The sequence below is a fragment of the Pseudophryne corroboree genome, chromosome 8, assembly GCF_028390025.1.
Source record: "Pseudophryne corroboree isolate aPseCor3 chromosome 8, aPseCor3.hap2, whole genome shotgun sequence".
Classification (NCBI taxonomy): domain Eukaryota; kingdom Metazoa; phylum Chordata; class Amphibia; order Anura; family Myobatrachidae; genus Pseudophryne; species Pseudophryne corroboree.
In genome coordinates, this window is record NC_086451.1 from 100,548,122 (window position 1) to 100,562,003 (window position 13,882).

At 46.2% G+C, this 13,882-nt stretch overlaps 1 protein-coding gene across 1 annotated transcript in view; it reads left to right on the forward strand.

The window, feature by feature from the left end:
• The window catches only part of LOC134948686 (rab GTPase-activating protein 1), a 437,656-nt gene that overhangs the window by 382,450 nt on the left and 41,324 nt on the right, over nucleotides 1-13,882 (forward strand). The window lies entirely within an intron of this gene.

Below are 13,882 nucleotides of genomic sequence, written 5' to 3' on the forward strand. Positions count from 1 at the left end.
ACTTGCTCTTAGACAGCGCCTCTCCAGATCAAAACAATGCCCCCCCCCCCTCTTGTTGGTCACATAATAGGGCAGGGCAGAGCACCACACGCTCACTTACCATGCCTTGTCGATCGTTCTCCCGTCTCTGGCGCCCGCTGTCTGCAGTCTTCCCGCTCCTGGGATCCGTCCTCCTTGCGGCTCCGCCTCTCAAGCGCTGTGCGGCTGTGACATCATGAAGTCACTTTGCACGCACAGAGCGGAGTGGAGATGAGCTGAGATACACATGAAGCCTCCTCTGAACTGCTGAACGTCAGTCAGAGGAGGCTTCATGTGTGTAATGGTGAGCAGTGGCAGCCAGGGAGCGGGGAGCAGCATTAACACAAAGAAAGAGCCGCGGGTTGACCACCCCTGATGGAGACCTAATGAGCTCACAGTGTAACGATGAGAAGCTCATGGGGCAGTGATAGGGACCTTAGGAGCTTACAGGGCAAAGATGTGGACCTCGAGTTCACGGGACAGTGATGGTGACCTCATGAGGAGCTCACGGAGCAGCGTTGGTGACCTCATGATGAGCTCACGGAGCAGCGATGGGGACCTCATGATGAGCTCACGGAGCAGCGATGGGAACCTCATGATGAGCTCACGGGGCAGCAATGGGGACCTCATGATGGGCTCACGGGGAAGCGATGGGGACCTCATGAGCTTACGGGACTGTGATGGAGACCTCAAGTAATGAGCCACTGCACCGTGAGCTCATGAGGTTCCCACCACAGCCCCGTGAGGTAATAAGGTGTCCATCACAGTCCCATGAGCTCACCAGCGGCTCTTTACAAAACCGAAGCATGGACTCTGCTTCATACGTTTTCCATACATTATTTTCTGAACGTCACTACTTCAAAATAGAAGAAATTATCCGGTAAACATAATTTGCCATTTCATTAAGTACTCCATGGCAGCTCCATTATAGACCTCCCATGTTTTTTGTTTAGTGTTTCCAAGAGGGGATTTGGGAAGTCACTTAAAAGGTTATAATGAGACTACTTATCTTCCTTGTCATTAACTTTTTTCTTGGCTGTTTAAGATGAAAAAGAATTATTCTCATACATCAGGTCTGCCATGGAGTGCTTCAGAGAAATGTAATTTGCTTATTTTTATGCAAAGAGTAAAATGAAAATGTAACTTCTGGATCCTGTGGTTTGTGAGGCCCTCTAGTGGTAAAAGATGGTAAAACATTGATCATAGTTACGGGTCAATACAATAGTATATGTATTTATTAACCATTATTTATAAAGATTATACATATTCACAGCACTTTGCAGAAAACTTTTCAGTTATAAACATATTCACATGTTGTCTTGAAACATGAATTGTCCTGAAGACATTGCGGGGAATTCAAATGTTTGAATTCCCCCCAAAGTTTGAGAATTACTCCTCATACATACACTACTCAAAAATATATATAAAAAGGATTCACGTTACATACAGGGTCTGTCCGGAAAGTAATGAGACTAAATCCTGGAAACATTTTTTATCAAACTTTCATACATAGGGTTAATAATCTTCAAAGTATGACCCTTGCGCATCGATACATCGTTGCCAGCTTGTCTACCAAGCTTGGTACGCCTCCTGGAAGGCATTAACCGGAACGTCCTTGAGTGCCCTTGTTGCGGCCGCTTCCACTTTGTCTACGGTCTGAAAATGGTGTCCTTTCAGGCCACGTTTGATCCGGGGAAACAAAAAGAAGTCAGCCGGGGCCAGATCTGGACTGTAGGGTTTTTGAGGCAGCGTTGTCACGTTGTGCTTAGCCAAAAACTCCCTCACTTGCAGCGATGTGTGACTTGGCGCATTGTCATGATGGAGGACCCAGGTAGTGGCAATTTCCTTGCGGACGCAGAGGACTTTGTTTCTCAGCCGATTGAGCACTCCCGTGTAAAAAGCACCGTTGACAGTTTGGCCAGTAGGTAGAAATTCCTAGTGGACCACACCCTACGAGTCGAAAAAGACAATGAGCATGGATTTGGTCTTTGATTTGCTCATTCAGCACTTTTTGGGGCGAGGTGACGATGGTGTGTGCCACTCTGTGCTTTGCCTTTTGGTCTCCGGATCATACTCAAAGATCCAAGTGTCAAAAAAATTAGGATCACTTTGCACACGCTACAAAAGTTCATGGGAAATCGCGACACGCTGTCTTTCTGATCAGGAGTCAAAACCTTGGGAACCAATCGGGCACACACCTTTCGCATCGCTAATTTGTCAAGATCTCTTGCACAGTCGTTTTTGGATGTCCCAATCTTCCTGCTACCATTCTAATACTGTGTTTTCTAAACATTGCGCACTTTGTCCACATTTTGTGGAAGGCCTTTCAAAGCATGGCAAACATCTCGGTACCCGATTTCCTGAGTTTAACACACAACTTGATCGCATATCGTTGCTCGATGGTGAGCTCCATCTTGAACTTCGACCTAGGTAAAAAAGGAAACCTTGTTTACAGCTCGATCTGCACGCTGTAAAGGTTCACAGGCAGCTGCCACCGCCGGGAATGTGTAGCTGAGACACCCCTCCACCCACCCCGCCCTACAGCGCCGCCATGCGCCTGTTCTGCGTTACGTGAATAAATCAGTATCATTTCTTTCCGGACAGACCCTGTATACCACATTGCACAATATTCAATACAATAAACTTTTGGTTTATTAAGCCTCATATGAAGGAACCTTCAAAAACTGAATTGTATCATTCAATTTCTGATTTAATTTCTAAAAAACAGTATATCAAACAGTGGTTGCTCTAAGATCTCCAATAGTATGAAAGTACCTTATGTTTGTTAATAGGATCTTAATTAATCCAATACTTATGGTTTGGGATGCAATAAATTCTCAAATTATTATTCCTTGGCATAGCCTAGCTTTGTGCTGTATGTTATTGACAGTGAAGTAACTTAGGCCCAAATGTCTTAAGCCTTAACCCGGTGTTTGAAAAATGATAGTTTGGAGCTGGTTGGCTGGTCATTTATCACTCTTTATCAGCCTCCACTTTATCTCTTCTTTAGGCTTAATACATGTAAAACTTTTTTTATTTGTAACGCTTTAATGTGCTTTTGAGCTGAACATACCAGAATCTTATTCCTCTAATGAGAGACAGTCATGCTCCCCAACTTTCCCGCGTGGCTCCCATTCTATAACCGTGCGATGAGTGCTCCTGATTAAGCTGACTGCAATCCAGAAAATCAACTTTCAACTTGATTGCTGAAATGTTAGTGCATGTGGTACACGAATCCGCAGATTGGATTAACGTATTTCTCCTGGGAACCTCTATAAATAACCCATCATTTTATCTACTATATAAAAATGAAAATCTGTCATTCTGTCCTTCTGTCTGTTTTTCTATAAAAATCCATAGTTTACAAGCGAAGATCGTGAAATTTCACATAAAAGCGTATTAAAACATGCCGGATGCAACTAAAACAATTTGAAATCCCTAGCACCCCTAGGGGGGGCAGAAAGCAGCACAGAGTATATCAGGAGACAGCAAAACTCCGGAATTGCTGGACCCATGTACTCAAAAATTGGTACACATATGCCTTCCAATCTGCCAACAAACACTGTGGGAGGAAGACACCCCTAGCACCCTTACGGGTGAGGCAGCATCTCTGAGTATTTCAGCAGTCAGCATAACTCTGGAATGCCTGCAGCAATTTACAACAAACTTGGTACACATATGACTTACACTCTGGAAACAAACACTATGGGGGTCAGACACCCCGAGCACCCCGGGGGTGGGACAGCAGCACAGAGTATGTCAGCAGCCAGCAAAACTGTGGAAGGCCGGGAGCAATTTACACCAAACTTGCAGATATACAGAAATGGGTTCTCTGCGCACTGATGTTTTGATATGAATCGGGGTGTGCTGCTGGTAATGAGGGGTGTCCCACCCCCCTTAAATGGTAAATATACAGATTTGGATAAATCCACAAGAAACTAGCGCTCAGCCCCTAGTTGTGGTAGTAATGGTAAGGTTGTAGGGTAGTGTTAGAACTAAACTAAGAAATACTAATGAAAGGCAGGTAATGTACTCAAGTTATTTATTCAAAACTGCTAGGATATGTCTTTCCCAAAAGACAGAAAAAACCATTTAAATAGTCAATGGGTAATTGGAGCATGCTCCTGGTTTGAGCTTACTAATGAAATGCAAGGTTCAATTAAAAGAGAAAATGCTGTAATTTTTTCAAAGTTGAGAACGAAAAACACTAAGAAAAAAGGTTCCACAAAAAGTAGATTCAAGTCCAAACAATATGTAAAGTCTGTGCAGACTGCGGCGTCCCGCTGGTCTGCGCTCTGAAGCAAAAGGTTCTCTTGTACAGTGATGGACAGTGGACAGTGGTATAGTATGCTTCAGTTAGAGTGGAGAATAAAGACCCTGGACTGGCACTCTTCCTTCTGCCACACGTCCCACAGTAGAGCGCCTGATTCAGACACGCGCTGTGGGGCCGTTGACCTGGGGTGCGCGCCTGTCGTGGAGGCAAAGTGGACATGGCCGGAGCTCTCCGAGCGGCTGACCGCGCCTCTCCTCCTCCTACAGGGACTTACCTTCTCCATTCCCCTCCGCCTTCCACTACACACTGTCTCTGGCTTCTTCCGTAACTTAGCAACCGGTTGCTTCCGCAACTTCGGGTCACGTGACCGGATGGTTTGCGGAAAAGATTTGCTGCGCTGTCCTTAATAGGTCGAAACGCGTTGGAGCCACCCATCTAACCACTTTGGACTGAGGACGAATGTTCACTGCAAAGAAGGACAGCGCAGCAAATCTATTTATTTATTTTTAAAGTGGATCTGTTTTAATGCTACATAAAAAAAAGGTACATATACAGTATACTCTACAGCCTTTGGGTTGAATTCAATTTATTATCGTGCCAGATCTCCCGTCTAAAGTGAGTCCCGTTATCCCGCAGATTGCACCCATAGACGTTGAGTTTGGCTACGTAAAGCTCCTAAACCCAGCCAGAGTAGTGGGCACGATCGCGAAAAAAGTGCCGTTTGGGTGCCCAAACGGTTCACTTTTCGCACATTTCAGTTCACCACCCTCAGTGGGTGCTAGATGAAATGCAGGCACTGGCAGCCATTGCGCACGAACGGAGCCACAATTGAATATCTCCATTGGGCGCCATCTGATGGCTGCAAGTAAGTGGAAGAATTGAATTCCGCCCTTTGGGTTATATTCACCGAGATATTATTTAAAAATTATGTGGTTTATATGTATTACGTCACTTTGAATATTCATTACCAAACCTGAACAGCTGAAGTTATGGTTCCTACAAAAAAATATTGCTTACAATCCAGAGCAGCGAAGTGTTTTTAATTGCTCTTATATATATTTTTATGATCTAATTCTCAATTATAGCCATCTCTATACTAATTTTAATCGAAAACATTATTAGGATAGTATCCTACTAGCTGCAGTGAGTTACCTCAGCTAATGGATTCCCCATGGCTATAATTTTAGCCCCGTAGCCCTGCACTTATTGGGATTTTGATTTGCGTGCCTCAGGCAGATTCCTCGATGACCAGCCCCAGGAGACTCGTTATCGGTTATCGGCCGGTAACACATGGGTACATGAAGTTATCACAGATCCCATATACAATCGCCCGATAATAGGTGATTTACTACCCGGTAAAAACGGGCTGTAGGGGGCGTGGCTTGGAGCTAGATCAAGGCAGAGGTGAATTGTCGGAGCTCCTGCCTGAACTCAATAAAAAAGCCAGTTTAAACATATTGAAGAGACAGCCCGAGGCCCCTTTCCCCTCCTGTATCCCCCCCGCCCCTACTTGTACCTGGGCACAGGGGACCGCAGAGCCGGCGGGTGCCTCCTGCACCCGTGCAGGTTGCGGCCTACTTGCCCATCTGAAGCCGGGCCCTCAAGTTTGCTCCAGCCTGGACCGGAAGTGGGAGACGGGCGCCTCGCCAGAGAGAATCGGCGGCTCCTCCGTCCCTGCTTCACCTTGGTGGCGCTCCCTCTATCTGTGTGCCTGCCCGGAGAGTCTCTGCCCCGCTCTGTGATACGGAGCGGAGAGCTGGTGACCGGCGCCGGGTGACGGCGGCGCTTCTGAGCTAGCAGGGCCGCGCACGGAGGTGCGTTAGACCCCGCCGCCTGCCCGATCTGAGGATACCGCTCGGCCGCCTGAACACCTGCCTGGCTGGGGGACCCTCTCACACTGCCACCAATGCTACGGGCCACTCCAGAGACATACTAGACAGCCTGGTCCCGGAGGCCCTGTATGTGAACTCAGTGCCGCCATATTGCTTGTGGGCAATAGGCCCACACAGCCCCAGATAATTACTGGACTGCCTTTTAGCCCCCCTGCCATATCTCCCTGCAAATTTGGCTCATAAGGGGTGCATCTGCTGGCCCCAATCTTTTGGCCACCGTGCATTTACACTGTGCAGAGACTCACAGCCAGCTTTACTTCACTTTACTTTTCCATACCACTGATGAGACGAGATCTCCCTCTTGTGGCAAACTCCTGAATTACATCCCTATCCTCAGATTTTCTTATACTGCATGGCACCTTTAGAGGGGAGGCTAGAAGCGCTCCAAGATGGATGAATGATGCGCCGACACTCTCCAACTACGATACTCATCCTCTCACGCTATGGTATCTGAGCTATAAAACGCAATGACCTGAGCAAGCCACGCTGGGGGGAACACATGACATGACACCCATACTTATAAGTGGATACCCAGCTCGACGATAACCCCCTCCGATCACGCCTAACATTGTGCCTCATGCCGGGCAGACGATCAACCAAGAAAAGGTCATCTGCCTCAGTCAATACATCCAGAACCAAGGCCTTTCAGACGCTGTTCCGGCCACCGATAACTGGTCCGATCTCAACCACCCTTTCTTCGGCCTCCTCGCCTTCCGGAGTCATGGCAGACAGGACAACTGGGGAGCAATCTGCTCTCCCTCCGCCTCCTTCTCCTATGATGGAATCCTCGGACTTATCCACCATTCTTTCCACATTGCGATCCCTGCCTACCCGCCAGGACCTGCAACACGACCTCCAATCCATGGAACAAAGAATACAGGATTCTATACAGACCCGTCTTTCTTCCTTGCAGGCGGACATTACACATGTTGCGGATAGAGTAGTAGCACTAGAAGACTGCTCTGAAAAGACGGATACAAAAATTTCCGATCTCCATGATCTCATCTCGCGGCAGTCGTGTTCTCTGGTGGCCATGGGTCGGCGACTAGATGACGTAGATAACAGAGGTCGCCGGAATAACCTACGAATACGAGGTCTGGCTGAGGACGTCGCACCCAAAAACCTTGAATCTGCCCTAACCAAAATATTCAATGAACTTCTGGAGATGGACTCGGAATACCAGATAGTATTCGACAGAGCACATCGGGCCTTACGCCCCAGAGGAGCACCGACGGAGCGACCTCGAGACGTTATCTGCAGGCTCCACTACTTTCAAGAGAAAGAAGAGATTCTCAGAGCAGCCAGACGGGCACCGAACATCAATTTTGAGGGCCAGAAGATACAAATCTTCCCAGACATCTCGTGGTCCACCTTACAGCAGAGGCGGATACTCCGCCCCATCACAGATGAACTCAAAAGCCGTAACATTAAATTCCGTTGGGGTTTTCCGATATCCATCCAAGTGAACTATAAAGGATCCTTTTGTGTTCTACAGGAATATGACGGCGTCAAGGACTTCTGCCTAGCTCTGGATATCCCGGCCCCGAACCTCCCTAATTGGCTGGATCCGCTTGAACTTTCGCTGGCTCCACCACCCCAAAGGGAACAGTGGCAAAGAGCCCGCAATCCTCGGAGGCGGCGACAAAACAATACGACCGGAGAACCCTCACATGTGCCTGATATCGCGGGTACCACGGATGGCGCGGGCTGACGGAGATGGACCAGAACTCCGACAACAACTCATAAAGACACGTGACTATTGGATATGTTTATTAAGTAATGTTCTGCTGTTCCCTCTTTACGATGTTTTTTCAGTACAGGTTGAATAGTCTACTTTAATGACTACTTTGGTACTCGATTACCATGCATGGATACATATGTACTGATGCCCCCTACCATATTGTATACTTGTTACCTGTGTTTGTTTCCCGATTTCTAGGTTATCATCCCCATATTGGACAGCAATTCGTATTACGCTGTCCTACCTCCAGGTCACTACTGCTCTACTAGGTTATCGCAGTTTACTGACTTAGTTTCCCCCTTATTAGAACTGTTATGTCCACTGAACAACTTTTAATAGTATTGTTTATACTTTAATACTACCTCTGGTGATGTGTCCAGGTTCCCCCCGGACCCCCCCTTTGCTCTGCTGTACATTTGTAGATCATGGGCCGTTTCCGGTCTCCCATGACTAACGATGCAGAGTATTGCTGTTACATCGACAGCTGTTTTCTTTATCTTGTTTGTCTTTGTTATTCCCCCCTCCCTCCCTCCTGTGTTTTCCTACCCCTCCCCCACTACCCGGACAAGGTGCCCTGGGCAGCTGCTCATTTAGTGAGGTCATATGGGTTCCATAGCGAATTAACATTGCTGGTATTCATGACTATTAGATCATTATGGCTACTTTAAAGTTAGTATCATTTAACGTAAAGGGCCTCAACATCCCGAGAAGAGGTCCCGGCTCCTACACACTCTACACACCGACAAAGCAGATGTGGTGTTCCTCCAGGAGACGCATTTTAAAAAGGGTGCCTCCCCGAAGCTACACTCCCGTCATTTCCCGCAGGGATACTACAATGATTTCTCTGGGGCTAAAGCTGAAGGAGTTGCAATCCTATTTGCCAAACATATTAGACCGACTGATGTATTAGAAATCCCAATTGGAGATGGGAGGGGCCTACTGGTGAGGACTACTATCGCTGGCCAAATTTTTACATTTGTTAACTTCTATCTCCCTAATCAGGGTCAGATCCGCTTTATGAAGGAGGCTTTAGAGTTGATAGAACGATCTTTGACGGGGGTATTGGTGATAGGGGGTGACCTTAACTGGGCATTGGAGCCTCTTCTAGATACTTCAACTGGAGCGCCCAGGTCCTCTATGAATGATGTTAAACGATTTAAATCGATCTTACACGACTTTCAGTTAATAGACACCTGGCGCCTGCTCCATCCCAAAGACAGGGATTATACGTTTTATTCCCACCCACACAATTCTTATACCCGTATTGACTATCTCCTTATAGACCATACCTCCCTCGATTTTCTAGTTGATGCCTCAATAGGTCAAATAGTTGGCTCTGACCATGCCCCAGTTACGGTCACTCTGTCCATGCGCTGCCCCCCCTCCCGTCAGTGGCGCTGGCGCTTTAACGAGCATTTCCTCAGAGACCCAGATTGCCGAGCCCAACTGGACAGTGCTATTGAGGACTATATAAATCTCAACTTGACTAATGAAGTCTCCCCAGTGACGGTTTGGGAAGCCCACAAGTGCGTGATTAGGGGCAAATGCATCCAACTAGGCTCCTTCCTTAAAAAACAAAAAAATGAATGTCGGGAAGCTTTACTTGCTAAAATTAAAAGGCTGGAACTCATTCATAAATCCACGCTAACCTCAGACGTCTTAGCAGAACTGCAAGACGCTCGAGCCTCTCTCAATGGTTTGCTGGATGAAGGCACTCGTAGGGCATTTCGCTGTTGTCGACACAAGTTTCATAGATGGGGTAATAAACCCGGGAAACTTTTAGCCCGCGCCCTCCGCGCCCAAAGATCCCTGACCTATATTCGAGAAATCAGGGACTCCTCTGGTGTCCCTCATGCCTCTGACGGCAAGATGGCTGAGATCTTTCAGTCATATTATACGAATCTCTATAATCTGACATCTCAGCGCTCCCATTGTGAGCAGTCATTACATGGGAAGGCAGTAGAGGACTATCTGGAAGAGATTGGATTCCCGTCCCTTTCCCCTGCGACAATTGAAGCCCTTGAAGTCCCCTTTACGACCGATGAGCTGCTGTCCGCTCTGAAGTCCTCCCCATCTGGAAAAAGCCCGGGTCCCGACGGCTTTCCCATATCCTACTACAAAACATTTCAGGATAAACTTCTCCCCCTCCTGCTCCGTGCATGCAATGCCGTCTCCCCACGGGCCCCCTTCTCGAACCAGTCCCTAGAGGCCCATGTCACGGTCATCCCTAAAGATGGAAAAGACCACTCATTGCCATCTAGCTACAGGCCAATATCCCTCCTCAACGTTGATCTTAAATTATATGCTAAACTCTTGGCGAACCGCCTATGCCAGTTACTTCCTACAGTAATACATCCGGATCAGGTTGGTTTCATACGTGGTAGAGAAGCAAGAGATAACACCACACGAATAATTGATTTGATTGCCCATGCGAACACTGCTAAGGCCCCCATGATGCTTCTCTCCATAGATGCTGAGAAAGCCTTTGACCGTATCGACTGGGTCTTTATGGAGACTGCGCTGCGTCGGCTGGGTTTGGGACAGGTGTTCCTGCAAAAAATATTGGCACTATACCGAGCTCCCTCAGCACAAGTGCGAGTAAACGGAATATTATCCGGTCCGATAGCCATCTCAAATGGGACTAGACAGGGATGCCCGCTTTCGCCATTGATATACGTTATCTGCATGGAAGCTCTGGCTAGAGCCATTCGGCAGAGTCCAGACGTCACTGGTTTGAAGGTGAGCGAAGACGAACATAAACTTGCATTATTTGCGGACGACCTTTTGGCGGTCATTACAAATCCTGCCGTTTCCCTGCCTGGGCTCATGAAAGAATTTGCGCGATTTGGAGCACTGTCCAATTTCAAGATTAACTGTGCTAAATCAACGGCCCTTAGTATTTCTCTCACCACGGACTTAGTTTCGTCCCTAAAAAAATACATTCCCATTCGCTTGGCACCCCTCACATATTAAATACTTGGGCATCCTGATCCCCTCCTCCCTTTCGACCACTGTCACTCTGAACCACATTCCTTTACTGCGAAAATTGCGCACGGAAATGTCACAATGGCTCCAACAGAAGTTCTCCTGGCTAGGCCGTATGAACATTGTAAAAATGAATATCTTACCACGACTACTTTACCTTTTCCAAACTATCCCCTTACAGCTCCCCCGTCAGTTCTTGGCAAATGCACACAAAGCGATCAGCCACTTTGTTTGGAACGGCAGAAAACCCAGGTTTAAACATTGTTACCTATTCTTAAGGAAAGCTCAGGGAGGCCAACAACTGCCCATGGTTTCGGCATATTATCAAGCCACTGTTTTAAACAGAGTACTAGATTGGTCCCGGCCTGGCGCCGGCTCTAAGCGGTGGGTTGACTTGGAGAAACGGTCTTCGGGCCTACATTTGCAGGCAGTACCCTGGCTTGCAACCATTAGCCGCTCCTCACATCTGACGGTTGGACCCACCTTGGCTCTCTGGAGAACACTGAGATTTAAACTGGGTCTTACCTCAGCAACTTCCCTGCTTCTCCCGCTCCTTGACAACCCACTGTTTGGACCGGGTATGGGAGGTGGTGTGGCCGCTAGGTGGAACAGGACAGGCTTGACTAGAATGATACATTTGCTCTCTGAAGGGAACATCAAAGCTTTCAATGATCTTAGGAAGGGAACTGATATTCCTGCGACTGACTTCTGGTTTTATCTCCAAACTCGCCATTTTATTTTGTCCCACAGGTCAGCCGCTGCATTGACTGGTAGTCTTACCCCTTTTGAAACAATGTGCTCCCAATCCTCAGAACCCTCACATGTTGTATCAGGTATCTACAAGATATTGCTACATGGTCGTTTTCCCGACGAACCCGCTTTTTGCACAAAATGGGACGCAGATCTTATACCTAGAGGGATACACATCAACTGGCAGAAGCACTGTGAAGCTATGTCCCGGTGCTCTACGAGTTTAGAAGTTATTGAAACACAATATAAACTGCTCACAAGATGGTATCGCTGTCCCTCCCTTCTACACAAGTTCTATCCCTCAGTATCCCCCATGTGTTGGAGATGTGGAAAAGAAAGTGGCACCCTTCTTCACATATGGTGGGACTGTCCCCTGATAGCTACCTTTTGGACCCAAATAATTAAAATTTCCTCGAAGATCCTGGGGTTTCAGGTGCCCACTGGGATTGACTTCTGGTTGCTCTCCCACACTACAATTCCACTGGCGAAATACAAAAACTCCCTCCTCAAACACCTCAACAACGCAGCGAGAGCTGTAGTACCAGTCCACTGGAAGTCCCGGGCCCCCCCTCACATATGGGAATGGTTCCAGCGGATAGAATTTTATAGATCCATGGAAGATACTTTTTATTCGGTTCTTGACTCACATGCCGACTATGTCGCCACGTGGTTCTCTTGGATAGAGTTCAAATCTACCTCTACCTACAAAGACCAGATCCCACTAGACTCAATATGATGTCGCGTATATGTGTAACATGCTTAGCTATAAGGAATCCAAACTAATACCTAATTTAAAAAAAAAAAAAAAAACAACGATTAGCACGCCCATTCCCCCCCCCCCCTCCCTTGATTCTATTCCCATTTCCCCCTTTCTAACCTCTGTCTTGTCTTTTATGTAGATATAAGATGGTTTATATTTTACAAGTATGTTAACCCATGTATTTCTATATTGTACGACTTGTTATACTTTCAATGATGTCCTTACTTTTTCTGTAAAAACCAAAATAAAGAATATATAAAAAAAAACAAAACGGGCTGTAATTGGATAGCCTGATAATATTATCGGGCTATAAAGCCCGTTATTACAGTGCAGTAAATCACTGCACCTAATAGGATAACCACCCTTAATGTAGAGTACAAAATCACATTTTGTCAACTTCTATATTCAATATAAAAAAATATCTATTCCGTACTATTACCGGTTTTGTATTCAAGTTCTGCCCACTCCCATTTGCTTAGATTGCTAATATCGGACTTACTCATGGAAAGTGACTGTTTAGATCTTTTAAAGAATTATAGTTTCAAAGATTTCACTCATCTTAACAACAGTTGCACGCAGTAAGATACATAAAGTAACAGGTCTGGCAGTTTATAAACCAAACAGTAGAAAATAACAAGAATGCGCTTATTCAATCTGATGTAGATTTTAATTTTAAAGGTAAGTATAACATAATCGATGCCGGCCAGCATCACATAAAAAATAATTAAAAAACACACAATTAAAGACATACAATAAAAAACATACAATAAAAAGCTCCCTTTAGAATGATAGTGCGAGTTCTATCTATGCATATATTTTCTTATATGCACCCAATAATATATTTTCCGCTGCTTTATATTAATAATCAGATGAAACATGCAAATGTACTTAAATTGTCCATGTATCCAGATATAGGTTAGTACTTGTGATGTGCACCGGAAATTTTTCCGGTTTTGGATTCGGTTCCGCCGCCATGTTTTGGATTCGGACGCGTTTTGGCAAAACCTCCCTGAAAATTTTTTGTCGGATTTGGGTGTGTTTTTTTTTACAAAAAACCCTCAAAAACAGCTTAAGTCATAGAATTTGGGGGTCATTTTGATCCCATAGTAATTATTAACCTCAATAACCATAATTTCCACTCAATTTCAGTCTATTCTGAACACCTCACAATATTATTTTTAGTCCTAAAATTTGCACCGAGGTCGCTGGATGACTAAGCTAAGCGACCCAAGTGGTCGACACAAACACCTGGCCCATCTAGGAGTGGCACTGCAGTGTCAGACAGGATGGCACTTCAAAAAAATAGTCCCCAAACAGCACATGATGCAAAGAAAAAAATGAGGCGCAATGAGGTAGCTGTGTGACTAAGCTAAGCGACCCAAGTGGCCGACACAAACACCTGGCCCATCTAGGAGTGGCACTGCAGTATCAGACAGGATGGCAGATTTAAAAAATAGTCCCCA